Source organism: Podarcis bocagei (assembly GCF_964188305.1).
Source record: "Podarcis bocagei genome assembly, chromosome: 13".
Taxonomy (NCBI): Eukaryota; Metazoa; Chordata; class Lepidosauria; order Squamata; family Lacertidae; genus Podarcis; species Podarcis bocagei.
The window spans coordinates 27,094,143-27,110,236 of NC_138138.1; the positions used below are offsets into that span (position 1 = coordinate 27,094,143).

The 16,094-nt window shown below is 45.6% G+C and overlaps 1 protein-coding gene and 1 long non-coding RNA gene across 3 annotated transcripts in view; one reads left to right on the forward strand and one right to left on the reverse strand.

Moving 5' to 3' along the window:
- RARA (retinoic acid receptor alpha) overlaps positions 1 to 16,094 on the reverse strand; it is a 191,530-nt gene that overhangs the window by 97,620 nt on the left and 77,816 nt on the right. The window lies entirely within an intron of this gene.
- Positions 1,524 to 9,770, forward strand: LOC308572556. Its single transcript, XR_014001806.1, has 3 exons — positions 1,524 to 1,823; positions 2,559 to 2,698; positions 6,843 to 9,770. It is a non-coding gene; the product is annotated as an uncharacterized lncRNA (long non-coding RNA).

Below are 16,094 nucleotides of genomic sequence, written 5' to 3' on the forward strand. Positions count from 1 at the left end.
ACAAACATAACACCGTAAGAAAACAATGGGGGGGGGCAGAAAGCAACAACATTCAGCCCACTGAAAATAAGAAAAGCAGACAAATAATTATACACTACAACAATGTAATTTAAATCCTCATTTAAGAGAAAGCAGTAAGGTAAGTAAGTAATGGGTCTTTAGAGCCCCGTTAAAGGCCTGCGGTAATGGGGCTTTGTGTATTTCAACTGGAATAGAGTTCCACAGGTGTGAGGCTACTGCCTATATCTCATGAAATTTAGCGATATGATTTTTAAACAGAAACTGTAATACTTCCTCAGAACTTTGGGGGGGGGATGCAGGCAATAAACTGAGCTCCGAATTCAAAACATACACCGTCATTTGTATGCATCAGTATCACTTATTAGAAGCCTTTAAATTGTGCAAAATACTTTAATAAATCTTTTTTTTGCCCGTCTCACAGCAGTCGTGTAATGCATCTGATTCATGCCACAATAGCTAAGCTAGCCTTTAAGGTGCTAGAAACTTCTTGCTTTTCCTGTTAGGAATTCTGGGACGATTCCCATTTTACAGGTATGGAAAACTGTGGCCAGGCCTCACCCACAGGAGTAACTAGCCAGATCAATTTTAACCCTCGGTTTCCCACAATCAAATCTCCACAGCACACTGCAAGACTTTTCATACGTTATGGTTTCTATATGGACAGCTAGCATTTGTTTTAAGCGTATATATATGTTTGTGAAGTATGAAGAGAGGAAAAGGGTGTTTGTGGGGTGAAGTATTCAGCAGCTTTGTACAGTTCAGGGGTAGGCAACCTGAGGCCCAGGGGCTGGATGAGGCCCAATCACCTTCTCAATTCAGCCCGCAGACAGTCCGGGAATCAGCATGTTTTTACATGAGTAAAATGTGTGCTTTTATTTAAAATGCATCTCTGGGTTATTTGTGAGGCATAGGAATTCATTCATTATTATTTTTTCAAAATATAGTCCGGCCCACCACATGGTCTGAGGGACGGTGGACTGGCCCACGGCTGAAAAGGGTTGCTGACCCCTGGTATAGTTATTTGAAAACATGCATATTTCTAAATAAAAAAATTCCTTCCAGTAGCACCTTAAAGACCAACTAAGTTAGTTCTTGGTATGAGCTTTCGTGTGCATGCACACTTCTTCAGATACACTGAAACAGAAGTTGCCAGATCCTTCTATATAGTGAGAAGGTGGGGAGGGGTATTACTCAGAAGGGTGGTGGGAATGGGAGATTGGCAGATAGCTGAGATGAGCCTGTTGACGACTCTTAACGACTGTAATAGGTCTTATAGGAAAAGGCAAGGGGTGAGAAGGTGAGAAATGGCTTAGTCATGTATAATGAGATAAGATCCAATGTCTTTGTTCAGACCAGGTCTCTCCATGGTTTTAAGTTTGGTAATGAGTTGCAATTCAGCAGCTTCTCTTTCCAGTCTATTTCTGAAATTCCTTTGTAGTAAAACAGCTACTTTGAGATCTTGTATAGAATGCAGCTACTTTGAGATCTTGTATAGAATGCATATTTCTGAAAGACAACAGGGCAGGGTGAGGCTTGCTGTTAAATGTGCGCTGTGCACTCTACACAGTATTTGCACATAATGTGTGAAATGGCCCTGAGCATTCCGGTCCATCTTCAAAGTGGTAGCAACGCTTAAGTCACAACATGAAAAAGTGGGTCTCAGGGAGAAAGGCCCATGTCAGCTGTCAAGCAAGCAATCGTGGCACAGACCCCCTCAAGTGAAGAACACCACCAGAAAAACATGTCTGGCTAGGCTGGAGGAGACCAGGCACAAATCCCCACTCAGTCAAGAAGATCATGAGGTGACCTTGGCCTAGTCTCTCTCAGTTTACCTCACAGCTTAACATACTCTAATTCCCCAAACCTCTCTAAATCTCACAGGGATGTTGTGAGGATATGAGTGGCAGAGGACAAGAACCACCTATGCCACCTTTCTGAGCTGCTTGGAGGAAGGATGAGATTAAAAAGCAACAACCCATAACAGTTCTTTAGAGAGAAAAAGAACCCGACCAGACCATTTTAATAACTTTGATTTAAATGCCTCTCTATGCAAAGGTCTCGTGGTAGAAAGCTACAGGGCCAAAAAACACGACCCCGGGGCTCCTTTACATGGCATTTCCCTACATATTTGATGATGGCACACATATATTCTGCTGCATAGCACACACCAACAAAAGCTGAGGTAATATGCAGACAGTATAAGGGCTTTTTTTTAGTGGGGGGGGGGGGGCTGGCCCAGAACATATGAAGCAACAATAAAGTGCCTTTTCTATGCCCAGCCCTCCTGTCTGGAAATAAAGGGAGGCAGAACCTCCCTCAAAAATAACCCCATTTCTGGACTGTGGCATTGCAGACTGCAGGTAAGCAGGCTTGCATGGTTGAATGTTCCTAAATACAAACACACACAAAGCAAAACCTTGTGCATAGGAAACTATGGTGTCAGGAAAAGGGTTCCAGCTCACTTTTATAGGCATAGGGAATGGTTTTGTATGGAGAACATCCTACTGCACAATTAATTACTGCCTGTTACAATTAAGGAACAGATCTACCACTCCATCTTAAGTTTGTGACAATGAGGTCTGAGTCAAAAGAGCACCCACGGGCATCACACTGCCTCTGAGGTCTTCCTCTGGCACCTGTGAAAATTCGGAGTCCACCCCACACCTTGTCGTGGCAGGTATGTGTGAAGATGGTTACCTTTTTGTCCAAAAGGAAAGCAGAGTGGTATGTTTGGCACCAGCTTGGCTGCAGGAATTGCAGGAAGGAGGAGTACAAACGATTCCACTCTTGATTTGTGCAGGGTTTGTTCTCCCAAAGACGTCCCAGAGATGTTTACTCCCGACGCCTTTCTCACAAGGCAGCGGAGGTTTAGGATGAGAGTTTTCCTTCTCCCTCCCCAGGAGGACAAGCCCCATCTGCCCCTCACTTCCCTCTACAGCATGTACATAAACCGCCTTCTCGACCGTTGGACCCACTATTGGTCTCGTCTGCTCCACCCGCCGGAGTCTACCTTTGAATGAAGGGGCAAGTCCCAACTCACCAAGGGTTTGAGAACCATCGTCTACTACCCTCACCTGGTCATTGTTGCATAGTGATATCTTCTAGGGGTCACAGATGAGAACTGAGTGTAGGGTGGGGACCAGAAGGAGCACAGCGTGTCCCCCGCCAGAGGTAATACCCATCCCCTAATACCCGATACACTCCAGAAAGGTTGGCAACACCTGTTTTAAAGCAACTGAGAAACCACCTTTCTTTTCCTTTACATGCAATCCATTCCACTGACATACGCTCACAGATAGCATGTCATGTCCCACATGCTTGTACGTATTAAAGTGCTGTGTAACGACTGGCCTCTTATATAAGCTTTTTTTAAAAAAAATATTAATAAAATAAAAAGCCCACATATTGCTTATACCTCTTCTGGGTTTTGCTAATTCCCAAAGACTTTCAGTCCAAAACTCGGTTGGATTGCTAGATGCCAGATTTCTATATTGCTTTTTTTAAAAAGCGTCTCCACCCACCCCTCCCATCTTCTTTAATTCTTCTGTTGTGTGTTTCTCTGGCGTCTCTCTTTTGTTTTTGCTGGACCTTCATCACGGTCCCGACCCTGGACCTTATTTCCACTCATTTAATAAGGAAATGAAGGGAGGCCCAATCACCTTCCTATGAAAAATGGCTTTTTGCTTGCCTGAATTTGGGGGCAGGGTTCAAATTTACATTTGAAGCAATTTGAGCATGGGCAGAGGGCCTCCCTCGCACCCACTACATAGCCATGGGAAAGGGTGCAGGGCTTTCAAAACAGGCAGGAGGTGCAGCGCTCCTTCTTAGAATTTATCCAGTGTCTCCATACTGCTTGGAAGTTTTTCTTTGCCCTCATGGAGTGGGGGGGGTAGAGGGGGAAAGAGGACCCTGCGGAAAAATATATCAAGTAACAGAATGCAAGGAGGGCCCCCAGTGTTGAGGTGGGGGGTGGAGAGGGAGAGAACCAATGCATAGCTCTGGGTCATGAAGGAGACTTTAATATGGGCGGCGGCAGGGGGGTGGGGTGGCGGGTGGAAGAAAGGGGTGCTTTGGTGAAAACAGCATCGGGCTAATCACAATGCGGAGGAGGAGGAAGAAATCACTCTGAGGAATTTTTGTGAGGTGGGAGAGGAGACATCATAAAGCCCATGTGCTTTTAATCAGCTCTATGGTTCAAGCCATGACCCCAGAAGTTTGCATCAAAGGCCAAATTTGGTAGAAGCAGAGGGAGTGTATGTAAGGGAATTTGGGGGCGGGGGAGGGGAAGAGAGGGGGGCCTCGGGAACTAGACATGGCAATTTATGAGAGTGGAGGGGGGGGCGCATTTCTCTGCACACACGTGCTGCATCAGGACCCAAAGCAGTTAGAGCAAGAGAGGGTTCCCTTCTGTTGTTGTTTTTTAAGAGAAAGAGATACTACCAGGTCCAGATTCCGGCAGAGGCCTATAGGCACAAGCTCTGGGATCCGACTGTCCCTTCTCAAAGGCACCAGCCTCTAGTCTCCATCCTCTTCCTCCTCAAAACCCTATAAGTGTTGGTTTCCATTTATTCCACACACGCTCGCCCTTATCTGAAAGTCCAGCTTTCTTGGACCTCAACACAGAAAGTGCCCAGCACTGTCCTATTTGAAGAAGTGTGCATGCACATGAAAGCTCATACCAATAACTAACTTAGTTGGTCTCTAAGGTGCTACTGGAAGGAATTATTTTATTTTATTTTATTTTATTTATTTTGTTTCGACTACGGCAGACCAACGCAGCTACCTACCTGTAACTTGCACTAACCATCAGACTCTTCCCAGTACCCTGGCCTCAAAGTAAGAGGACAGAACCTAGGAAATCAAACAGAAGTCCTGGGATAGAAAGGGGCCTCATCCCCTTCCCCTAAAAACCAATGCCCTATAACAAAAACCTATTGTTTCTGAGGGAAAGGATCAGCCTCTTCCATTGCTGAACTACTTCCAAAACTAGAAATTCTTCCTTTAAACCCAGCGCTTCTTTGCCAATTCTTAGCGGCGCTGGCCTTTTGGACAAAACAGGGTGGGTGGGTGGAGAAAGCCCTATTTTCTTATCCATGTTAAATGGATAACGCGAGCCCAGTCCAATGGCAGAACATCCTCTCCACTCATAATGCAAGTCCTGAGGCAGAAGTTTGGGGAAGGGGGCTGCTGCAATTTGGTTACTAAAATGGTCAGGGCGCAGTACGTTCTATCTTCCATTCTTTCATGCAGCCAATGATGAAAATTACACAAAACCAAGTCTGCAAAACAGGGCGGAAAGCTCCCGCTTCACTTACCCAACCACATTTCGCCCTTGTGCTTGTTGTGAGGTTGCCAACTGCTTTGCCCCGGCTGGAGTCCTGCAAGGACTTCCTCCTCTGCTTACCAGAAGTGATAAACCTCTTCCACCATGCCCCACTGTCTCACAGCTTGCTAGCTGCCAGTGACCACACCCAGCTAAACCAGACTTTTTCCTCCCCCCCCCAACCACCACCCCTACCTGCTATTGTGCCTTATTCGCTGTTAATTAAAACAAGGCCTACTTCACTACATCCGTATTAACTGGATCCAGCCGGGCTGTTAATGTGGCAGAGGCATAAACACTGCAATTATCAAATAAAGGCAGTTTGGAACGGGCAAGGGGGGGGGGGGGCGCAAGGCCTGCATCAGGTGTTGCACTGAAATTACATATACTTTCCCCTACTATCTTCCACCCCACTAATAAAAAAAACCCCAAACACCTTCTTCCATGGCAAGCCATAAACACAAGTTAGGAAAAGCTACTTCCAATGTGACACAGAATGCAGCAGCTCCCTTAGATGGAAGAGAGTTTACACAATTTTTGTGTGTAAAATTGTGTGTGTGTGCAGACTGTTTTGTAAAACAGGCCGATTCCAGATTCCAAGAATGATTTGGAGGTGGGGGGGACATTAACAGGATGGGAAGAGATGTAAACAAACGAAATACTTTATTGCGGCATGAGCAGTGTTTGGATTTGCATCCCTCACCATTAGGCAGGAGAGGCCTAGGTGCGCCTGATAAAGGGTGGGGGTAGGCCTCACCTTAAGGGACGAGGGTGGCGCTGTGGGTTAAACCACAGAGCCTAGGACTTGCCGATCAGAAGGTCGGCGGTTCGAATCCCCGTGACGGGGTGAGCTCCCATTGCTCGGTCCCTGCTCCAGCCCACCTAGCAGTTCAAAAGCACATCAAAGTGCAAGTAGATAAATAGGTACCGCTCCGGCGGGAAGGTAAACGGCGTTTCCGTGCGCTGCTCTGGTTCACCAGAAGCGGCTTAGTCATGCTGGCCACGTGACCCGGAAGCTGTATGTTGGCTCCCTCGGCCAATAAAGCGAGATGAGTGCTGCAACCCCAGAGTCGATCACAACTGGACCTAATGGTCAGGGGTCCCTTTACCTTTACCTAGGTCTCACTAGGATTTCCTGCTTACTATTAGGAAGCAGGGCAGCTACCTCAAGCAACAGATGCTGGGGTTTTTTTGCGGGGGGGGGGAGCAGTGGCAGATGTCCCCTTCAACCCTTCCCCCAGCTATTTCCCTGGAAGATGCTGCCCAGTCCCCAGTGCTCATGAAAGGTCCAGATCGGCAGCTTCTGTGCATGGGTTGGGAGCAGGAGGACACATCTTGCCCTTCACCCTCAGGTGGAAAAATATTTTGGGTTGGCCCTGCTCAGGTACCCAACTATTGGGGACATGACCTAAATGAGGACAGGGACATTTTTTAAACTGACATTTTACTGCACCCGATCCTATACTGCTTTCTAAACTGTTACTTCGTCCATTTAAAGGTGGGCATCGGCATCCAAAAGAGGTTCTGGGAGGAAGCCCTGGTTTCTATTGAGGTTTGAACTGACAGCACCTCATGACTCCACCAGTGAGTCTGTGGAAGAAGACATGAGACGAAGTGGTATAGAAATTCAGGGCTCCTCAAAACTCAAATGCACACCTGTCGGCGGAAGGGAGGGAGGAAGTGAAGAGAAGAAGAAGGAGGAGGAGGAGGAGGAGGAGGAGAAGAAGAAGAAGAAGAAGAAGAAGAAGAAGAAGAGGCAGCAGAAGCAGAAGCAGCTATAAAGACCACCTGCAACCCAATTTTTAACGTCAAGGCTCTGAAACAACAACAACAGTTTGATTATTTGTACCCTGTCCATCTGACTAGGTTGCCTCAGCCATTCTGGATGGCTTCCAGCATACATAAAAACATAATAATGTATTAAACACTAAAAGCTTCCCCATACAGGACTGCCTTCAGTTGTCTTCTAAATGTTGTATAGTTACTTAACTCAACATTTTATGGGAAGGCATTCCACAGGGTAGGTGCCACTACCGAGAAGGCCCTCTGCCTCGTTCCCTGTAACCTCACTACAGTGGTACCACTGGTTGCGGACGGAATCCGTTCCGGAGGTCCGATTGGATCCCGAGGTTTCCGCAATCTGAAGACCGCTTTTGTGCATGCACGCGCAGTGAAACCCGGTCAAATATTTCCGGGTTTGCCGCTTTCGCATCCTGAAGTTTACGTAACCAGAGGGTTACAGAACCGGAGGTACTACTGTACTTGCAATGAGGGAACTGCCAGAAGGCCCTTGGAGCTGGATCTCAGTGATGATGGGTGTGGAGATGGAAAGCAGAGCCTCTGAGCACGTGCAAAGTGTCTTCATGTCACCTAGTTAAACCAGTCATTGCTATTTCCAGGGCAAAAGATGTTAATTTGTGCAACCTCTCGGTTGTGAAACTGCACATGTGAAAACACCCCCAAGTACATCTTGGGCCCCATAAGAAGTGGGCACCATGCCAGCGCAACTTGGAGCCTTGAGGCAAAAGGAACCAGTCTTGTCAGCTCTGGGAAAGCTGAGGTGGGTGAACTTTGCCCCACTGAGCAAATGCTAAGAATGTGCTAGACAGAGCAGGCAAGTAGGTGGAGAGAAGGGCAGGGAGCCAGGATTCAGAGAGAATTCCCTGACCTGAGATTCCAGGCTGGGAGGAGGGGAGTCTAATGGCATTTGCGGGGTGAAAGGGAGCAGCTAGGAAGCATGTGAATCGTGGCCTTCTGCAGCACACTGGACTTAATTTAAGAACTGTTTCCCCAAAGTTATGCACTGAATTCCTGAGGCTATTTGGTGCTTACAGGCTAATGCTGCTTCGACAGTCCTCCAGAATCTGAGCCCTTGCCTGTTGCACATTGTACTTGAGAACCAGCACTACATGAATTCTATTCAATGTGTTCTAATGAGAATATGCAAATTGAGGCACTATCCCTTTGTAAAAAAATCCCTCTCAAAATCAACCACAGCCAGGATACATCAAAGTTCAGTGCCAAGCCCTAGAACATGCAGAAGCTCATGTTCTCAAGGCGTCTGGCTGCACATAGGACGGAATAACCCCTGGGAATCAGCAGGAATCCAAGATCCAATGGCGCAAGTCCCAGGCAGTCCAACTTAGGGGTACCCACATCAGCCAATATATTTCACATCCACCCACTCTGGGCCTCCTCATTCATTGAACATGGCTCTCCCTGGGATGCAGTCCTAGAAGCTGCTTGGTAGGTCTGCAGCTTCTGCTATATAGTCCAAACTAAGGTGGGCTAGAGGGAAGCAGACAGGCAAGAGAACTGAGAAGGGACTAGCTTCCATACCTCACACCAGACCAAATGGGTGTAAGTATCAGCTGTGACCAAGAAATGGCTCTTTCCGCTTCTCCTGTGCCTAGAAAGCAGGGTCAGGGCAGCCTTCCGCTTGCCCCCTGCTTTCTAGCCATCCGCCTGAGAGGTTTTGCCTTTGCCCTGCCACCCTCCCTCTCTGGAAAACCCGTTCCTTCTTGCTAAATCAGAGGCAGGGCAAGCAGACGTGTGTGGATGAGGTTTGAAGAATGTAGCATTTCCCACAGAACGAATAGAAACCCAAATTCTAGATTCGATTACAGGGATTTAAGTGCTGGCTGCATTTCCTCAAGAACAGAATGCACATAACACATGAGGTTTTGAAAACCCACATTTATCCACACTTGACAGTCACACTTTACGTTTTCAAGTGCATGCTTAAATATCGTAGGGATGTGAATTCCCCTCTTTATTGACCATGCCAGAGGTCTTTATAGGTAGCAACCTGGAAAGCAGAGAACGACCTGCATTTAACAGGGTTTTTTTGTTGTTGTTTTTTGATAAAGCACTTTAACCAATTTTGAGATTTGGCCTTTTCGCTCCGTGTGCTTGCTGTTCCGTTAACTAAATCAATCTGGGTCTAAAGTTTGCTTTAATGTATACGGTTTGACATGGATGTTGTCCTGACGATTATTTTGCTTTTAGTTTCAACGTTTTAAACTCTATTACTGTCATCAAGGCTATTTTGTCAGTGCCTTTGTTTATTTTTCAATTGCACTTGTGCTTGAAACGAAACACTTAACCAAAAGCTGAGTTTTTAAACATACACAAAAACACAAACACGCTAATTTTCTTGGTCCCATACCTCGCCGAGCAGACCTGAAATCTTACTCCATCCGCAAACTGGACAGATTAAATTCAACATCAAAAACAGAAAAAGCACCCATGGATGAGGATAAGTGAAACCTAGGAGTCCCAGCTCCTTATCCTACTCGCCTTCCCAACTCTACATGCAAATTGCTGAAACAGAACCAAAGGATATTGACCCTCAAACAGAGGGCAACAGAGGTGAGTGATCAACACAGGCTCTCACTTGAGAGCCCCCACCAAACACCCCCTCCCAAACTGCGCCTCCTTGGCCTCAGCATATGTCAAGAGGTTTGTTTATTCCTTTTAAACCTTTGTTTCCTGTTATTCAAGTTATTTATAAAAAGGGCTCTCTTGCCTGGAAAGTGGAGAGGGGAGTAGATAGAGAAAAATAAGAGTGAATCAAAGAGAAATGTTAAAAAGGAGGTGGGGGAGGAGGAGGAAGAGAAGAGGAGGAGGAGGAGGGATGGATTCTATTCAAGCTATTCTTCCAAGGTTCTCCAAAATACAGGCTCCTCCATGCTTCCCATCCTGTAGAACAGGGAGATATGCCATTTGAGCCTCTGGCCCCACAGGGCATAGCAAAACACAACGCCAACACCAACCCAACACCAACAGGAAGGGGAGAGAAAATAAACGATCAGCAAGAGATACAGCTTCTTCATAGAACTGTAGCATTGGAAGGGATCCAGAGGGTCATCTAGTCCCACCCCCTGCAATGCGGGAATCTCAACACGAGTTTCCCCATCCAATTTGAAACCATACCGGACCCTGCTTAGCTTTGCGAATGTGTTGGCAGTTTTAATGCTGTACCACTTGCTGCCATGGATGCAGTTAATAAAGGACCCCCCAAAAAAAATCCGTAAGCAAGACATATGCCAAAACACACTTCCCTTCCTAGCTCTAAAATGAAGCGGGCCTGTGCTCCTCTGGGAAATGCAGATTTCCAGGGGCAAAAGCTGTTGGCTGGTACTATTCAGCATAGAGATGCTGATGTGCCCCTACAATAAGCACGATTAACACTGGATGTCTCCTTTTATTCTTCGTGGTGGGGTTCACAAGGAATATGTAGCCTCCCACTCCCACAATGTCCCCAAGCGCACCCTTTTATCTTTTCCTCTGACAAACATGAATGACCCACTGGGGAAGAGTAAAAGCACAGAGCTTTGGGGTGAAAACTGTGTTAGGAGCAAAAAAAAACCTAACCCCCCTACTGGGGATGCCACAAAGGGGTATGCACAAGATGGGTGGGTTTGCATGCAGAAGACATGCAGGGTTTTCTTATACATGCCCAGGATCACTGCAATATATAAGCCTCAGTCTCCAAAGCAGACAGTACGCTCCAAACACACACCAACACCACAACTGAATTCTTACCATTTATATATAGTAATTTAAACATTCAAAACACGTCAACTGAGTTAGTTAGTCAGTAAATCCTTGCAGCAACCTTATAAAGGAAGGGAAGCGTCATTCCCATATTGCAAGCAGAATATTGGCTGGACTTAAGAGTCAGCAAAGAAGGAGGCTAATTTCTACAAGGATGCTAAAATACCCTTGCAATATGTCCTGTCTAACCATATGGAATAAGCTGCGCAGACACCAAGTTGTTCCTGAGAGGTCCTCCTCCAGGTACCTCTGCTGTCTCAATTGAGGTGGAGAGCAGTGGGGGAAGAGGGATTTTGCAGTTGCAGTGGGACCCCTTATTGAACTGTCCCCCTAGGAATGTTCACCTGGCTTCTAGTCTTTAATGTCTTTAAGGCAGCAGGTTGCAGCGACTGCAGTTGCTTGCAGTTGCTTGCAAAAGATACAAGGGTTTAATCCGTAGCACCCCTGGCTAGGGCTGGGGAAGACTCCTGCCAATGTAAACAAAGCTCAAGCTAGATATAGGAAAGACCATTTCACTCCCCCCTGCTGTCAACCTCTGATGAATCTCTTATTTTGCTGACACTGTTTTACTGTTGATGGACGGTATATTGATTGATGTTCTATTGTGTCTTAGAAGATCTATTATAAACCTCCCTGGAAATTTATAATTTAATGGCAGTATTTAAAGTGCTTTAAATAAATACATACTTAAAATATTGATTAAAATAGTAGTATTTAAAAATAAGGACAACTGGCTTGCAGAGCTTGAAAGAAACAAGCGAAGTTTGCTCTGAGATTGTAGGATGCTTGGCTTGCAACAATTCTGCATTGGGTACATCCTTAAGATTCCTTTGGAGCCTGCAATCAACATTTTTACAAGAACACCAAACGTGGTCACAGTACATCCTGGCTCCCCTCCAGAGGAAATCAACCATACAAAGCTTGCCTTGAACTTTATACTGCTTAGAAAGTTGTGGTTGGGTTTTTTTAAAGCCTAGTGTCTGCAAAAACATGAAGTTTCACTCCTAATGACGACAGCTTTTTCTTTTTAAAAATAGATGTTTCTAGTCCTTAAGACTGCAAAGATAAGCTTGGAAAGGTGTAGGTGATGCCTGGTAACACGTGTTTTTTTTTGGGGGGGGGGACGGGGACGGCTGAGCAAGATTTCCATGCATCAGGAATTTGAAATTCAATATCCCACATACCGTAGTTCCTTGCTCCATCCCATAATGAGTAGCGGAGAGTATTTAAAGTAAGCAAATAAAAAAAACTTATAAAGTTTACAGGTTTCAAGATTCTGCTTTCCTTCCTGCAAAATCTGCAGTGTTTTGTAGCTAAGGTTATTCACAACCTCCCTGTATATACCCTTAGACCAGGGGTCAGCAACCTGCGGCTCCGGAGCCGCATGTGGCTCTTTTACACCTTTGCCGCCGCGAGGGGAGGAGGCGCATTGTGTGCCCCGACACTCCCCACTGGTTTAAATGTCGCAATGGTTTTGCGGCTCGCAGTTTTTTTTTCTTCGGTCCAAGTGGCTCTTTTTGTCTTAAAGGTTGCAGACCCCTGCCTTAGACTGAAAAATGGATTGTTGGGGACACAAACATCAGTCTCTCCTATAAACCTGCAGTGGCACTCAGCATGTAATCTTTCTCCATCTGTAAACTGGAACCACCACTGTCTCCTCCCATTCACAGGTTTGCTATGAGGATGAACAAGAAACAACGTAAAGCCTCGTGCTGTATAATACTTTTTTTAGTTTACTCATACTAAAAATGAGTTTGGGAGCAACAAATGTACAAGGAAAGGGGTCCAAGGACTTGGAAGGATCAGAGAAAATTTCAGAGAACCTTGTGGAGCACTAAACCCCCACCCCACCCCAAAACGCAAACAAAAATAGCTTCAGTTATTGGCTAAATATCCACACTTTTCTTCTTCAGAAACGTTTTGGATTAGAAGCATTTTCTTCATCCAAGATGCTAAGAGTAGCGATTCCCCAATCAAAGGAATTCTAGGGAACCACTGCATTGTTTGAAGCACACAACATTTGTTAGAAAAAATATGGAAGGGGATGCAAGAGTCAAGAGCAGAGCTCAGGGGCTGCCTCAAAGCATATAAAGACTGGGGGGGCTCCTTCATTGCCTCTTGATTTGCTGGCAAAGCAGCAGCTCACTCAACTCCTGTTTTTTTTTATTTCCTGCCTAGTTGCAAAATGATGTTCCTTGCCCTCCGGCTCTACAGCTTCTCCCAAGTTGCATCACCAGTTATATTGAGAGAGATGCAGCATGTGCCAAAATCTGGGGGGCTGGAAGGGGAGGTTCAGTGGGTGCACCATCATACTGAAGGGAAGAGATGTTTTGTTAGTAGTTTTCAACCCACATGCTGCGCGCAAGGATACCTCAAAGCTCAGTTATTCACAAGTCTTCATGGCAGGACCCCAAAGAAATCTATTACCTCCTATTTGGATTGGAGGGAGGGAGAGGGAGGTGCTAGTCTACTGGGCGTTCAGCCATGTTAAGAAAAACAGGTGTAGAGCTCAGGGGCACACAATATATATAATTCCCATGACACTTGCATGAGATCCAAGTTTCTAGTTCTGATGGTTATAGGGACAAGTTGGGGGGTGGGTGGGAAACGAGACAAGGAAAAACAGCAATCAGACAGAAGGAAGCAATTACACAGAGAGCAGAAATATTTTCACAGCTCCAACGTTTTTGTAGGGCTGGCTTGAGTTTTCTGTGTTCAAGGATGGCGATTTGAGGATTAAGTTGTCAGCCTTGAATTGGGCGCAAGAGCACAGAACCTGGTAGGCAACCCAACGTTAAATGAAAAGCTAAATTTTAAAGAGATCTTTTTTTATTTTAAAAAAAATAGATTGAAAAAGACACCTTTCGTTAATATTATAGAATGGTAAACGAATCTGAAGTTCAAGACTTCACTCTCAACCTCATTTCCATCTCCATTTCCCTCCACACTTTAGCTCCGCTCACCCCCAACTCCTCCTTTCCACAGCAGAGCACTATGTCTAACACACAGCAAGCAAGATGGTGCAGTCAATTGCGAGGACATAGAAAGCAAGCACATTTCGCCTGGTTGTCCCAGGGTGGGGTTGACAGCACTATCACCCCACAAAGCCAATCTAGGATAGCTCAAGCCTGCTCTGCACCCCTTTTCTGAGGTGTATTCCACAATTTTACTGCACAGGTGAGAGGCGTGGTATTGAGAGGAGCAGCTTACGTCTCCCAAGAAATTCAGAGTTAAGTTTTAAAGGCTTCAGAAGATAGGAGACAGAAACAATGCCACTTGAAATTTAAGGCACTGGAGACAGGATGAATGCATCCCTGAGCAATATTTCCAGGAGTCAGGAAAGAGGGCTTCCAAGTCTGCATGTCTTTTACTGTCTCCATGACTCTCAACAGTATGAGTTCTGCAACCAGAAAGTGAATATTTGGGGGGGGGGGGGGAGAGAGTTTCTTACCAAGCACAATATTTACTGGTCTCAGAATTGAGCTTGCCTTGGTATGGATTATCTTTGTGCAGTAGTTTGAATTTGTTGTTGTTGTTTTTAAAAGAAAAACCATATAAAAGGTAGCAGGTTTTCAGTATTCCATATGTAGCCCAGGAGCAAGCAGTATCTAAGAGTGGAGAACAACAACAACAAATTCAATTTTGGCTTTCTTTCACCTGTTTTCCCCGGGGGGAAACCATCTTGAAAGCATCTAATTTGTGCAACAGCTGACGGCGGGTCCTTTTGGACAAGCATCCCATGTAAGTCATGTGACCCGCAAGAGACCATGGCGCCCCAAAACGCACGTTTTTGGACACCACGATCTTACACATTTTGGAGCATCTCCAAAATGAGATGTCCCATATAGTTGATGGGTATGTGCCACAGAACCCCCTGGGTGGGTTATGCAGACCCCCCCCCCCGGGGTCCATGGACCACCAATTGGGAACCACTGTCTTATAGCACTGGTTTAGGTGGAGGAACCCAAGATCAAATCCTCTCTCAGCTATGAAGCTCACTTGGCGAGTCACTGACTCTCAGTCTAACCTACCTGGAAGGGTTGTTGTCAGTTCACAACATCGGTTCACATTCCTTGGAGGAAGGTGGGGTGCAAATTGTAATAAATAGATATGTAATCATGGGAGTGTTGAGATGTTTAGCAGGGCTGCCTGCCCAAATATTCATACGCATATAATACATCAATTATTGTATCTCGGTGCTGAAACTTGGATAGAAGCCCAAAGAACCTTGTTTTCAAAACTTAATGGAGTATCAAACACGCTTCACAGTCAAAATAAAAAATTCCTGAACGTGTTGGAAGAGCCTGGGCGTGTGTCAAGTCACATGACTGTGGATTTTATGGACAAGTTGGCAAAGTTTGCTGTTATTTAATTTCCGAATGTTGAAACAGCTCAACTGTTATAATCTCGATTTTTAGGTAAACATTAAAGGGGGGGTGGGGGGGAGGAGAGATTAGAACTCCAAAATGTTAAGCGTTGTCTTTTCAAATGCTAGAAAGTGCGCCAAGCTTCAAAAACTTTGCGTTATGTTTTCATGCCAAATTTAGTAGAGGCCTGGCAGCATCAAGACACAGCTTCACGGGGTCTCTGGACGAAGGGGAAGAACGCTACAACCAACCAAAAGAAATGGCCAAGAAGAGACCATTCTACGAAGAGTAAAAATAAGTGTTTAAGATAAGACACAGCACCTGCTCTGTTTTGTCACCTGCACTTTAGACTTCTGGCCTTCCAAATATAGAGAACTACAACTTCCATCAAACCCGGCCAGCATTGCCAATGATCAGGGACAATGGGAGTTGTAGTCCGCAACATCTGGAGGGTAGCACACCAGCTACCCCTGCGAAGACCAACATTCTGGTAAGTTGAATACTGGAATTGACCTTGCCTCTCTCCTAACATGCCAAGTGGGCTATCAGCTTCTTTTTAAAAAAGTTTTAAAGAAACACATGTTTCTTCCACTACAGATCTACTCTTGGTTGTCTTCCCCACATTGCACTTACCCCAGAATCATGAACAATTTTTTTAAAAAAGTAGCAAAAGTGCTCTGGAGGCCAGAAAGTGCGAAGTTTCACTGCTTTATATCAGTCAGACTATTTGCCCATCTAAGCTAGTATTGCCTACTCTGAAAGGCAGCTCTTCTCACATCACACCTGTCAATCTTGCCTGGAGATGCAGGCGACTTGAACCTGGA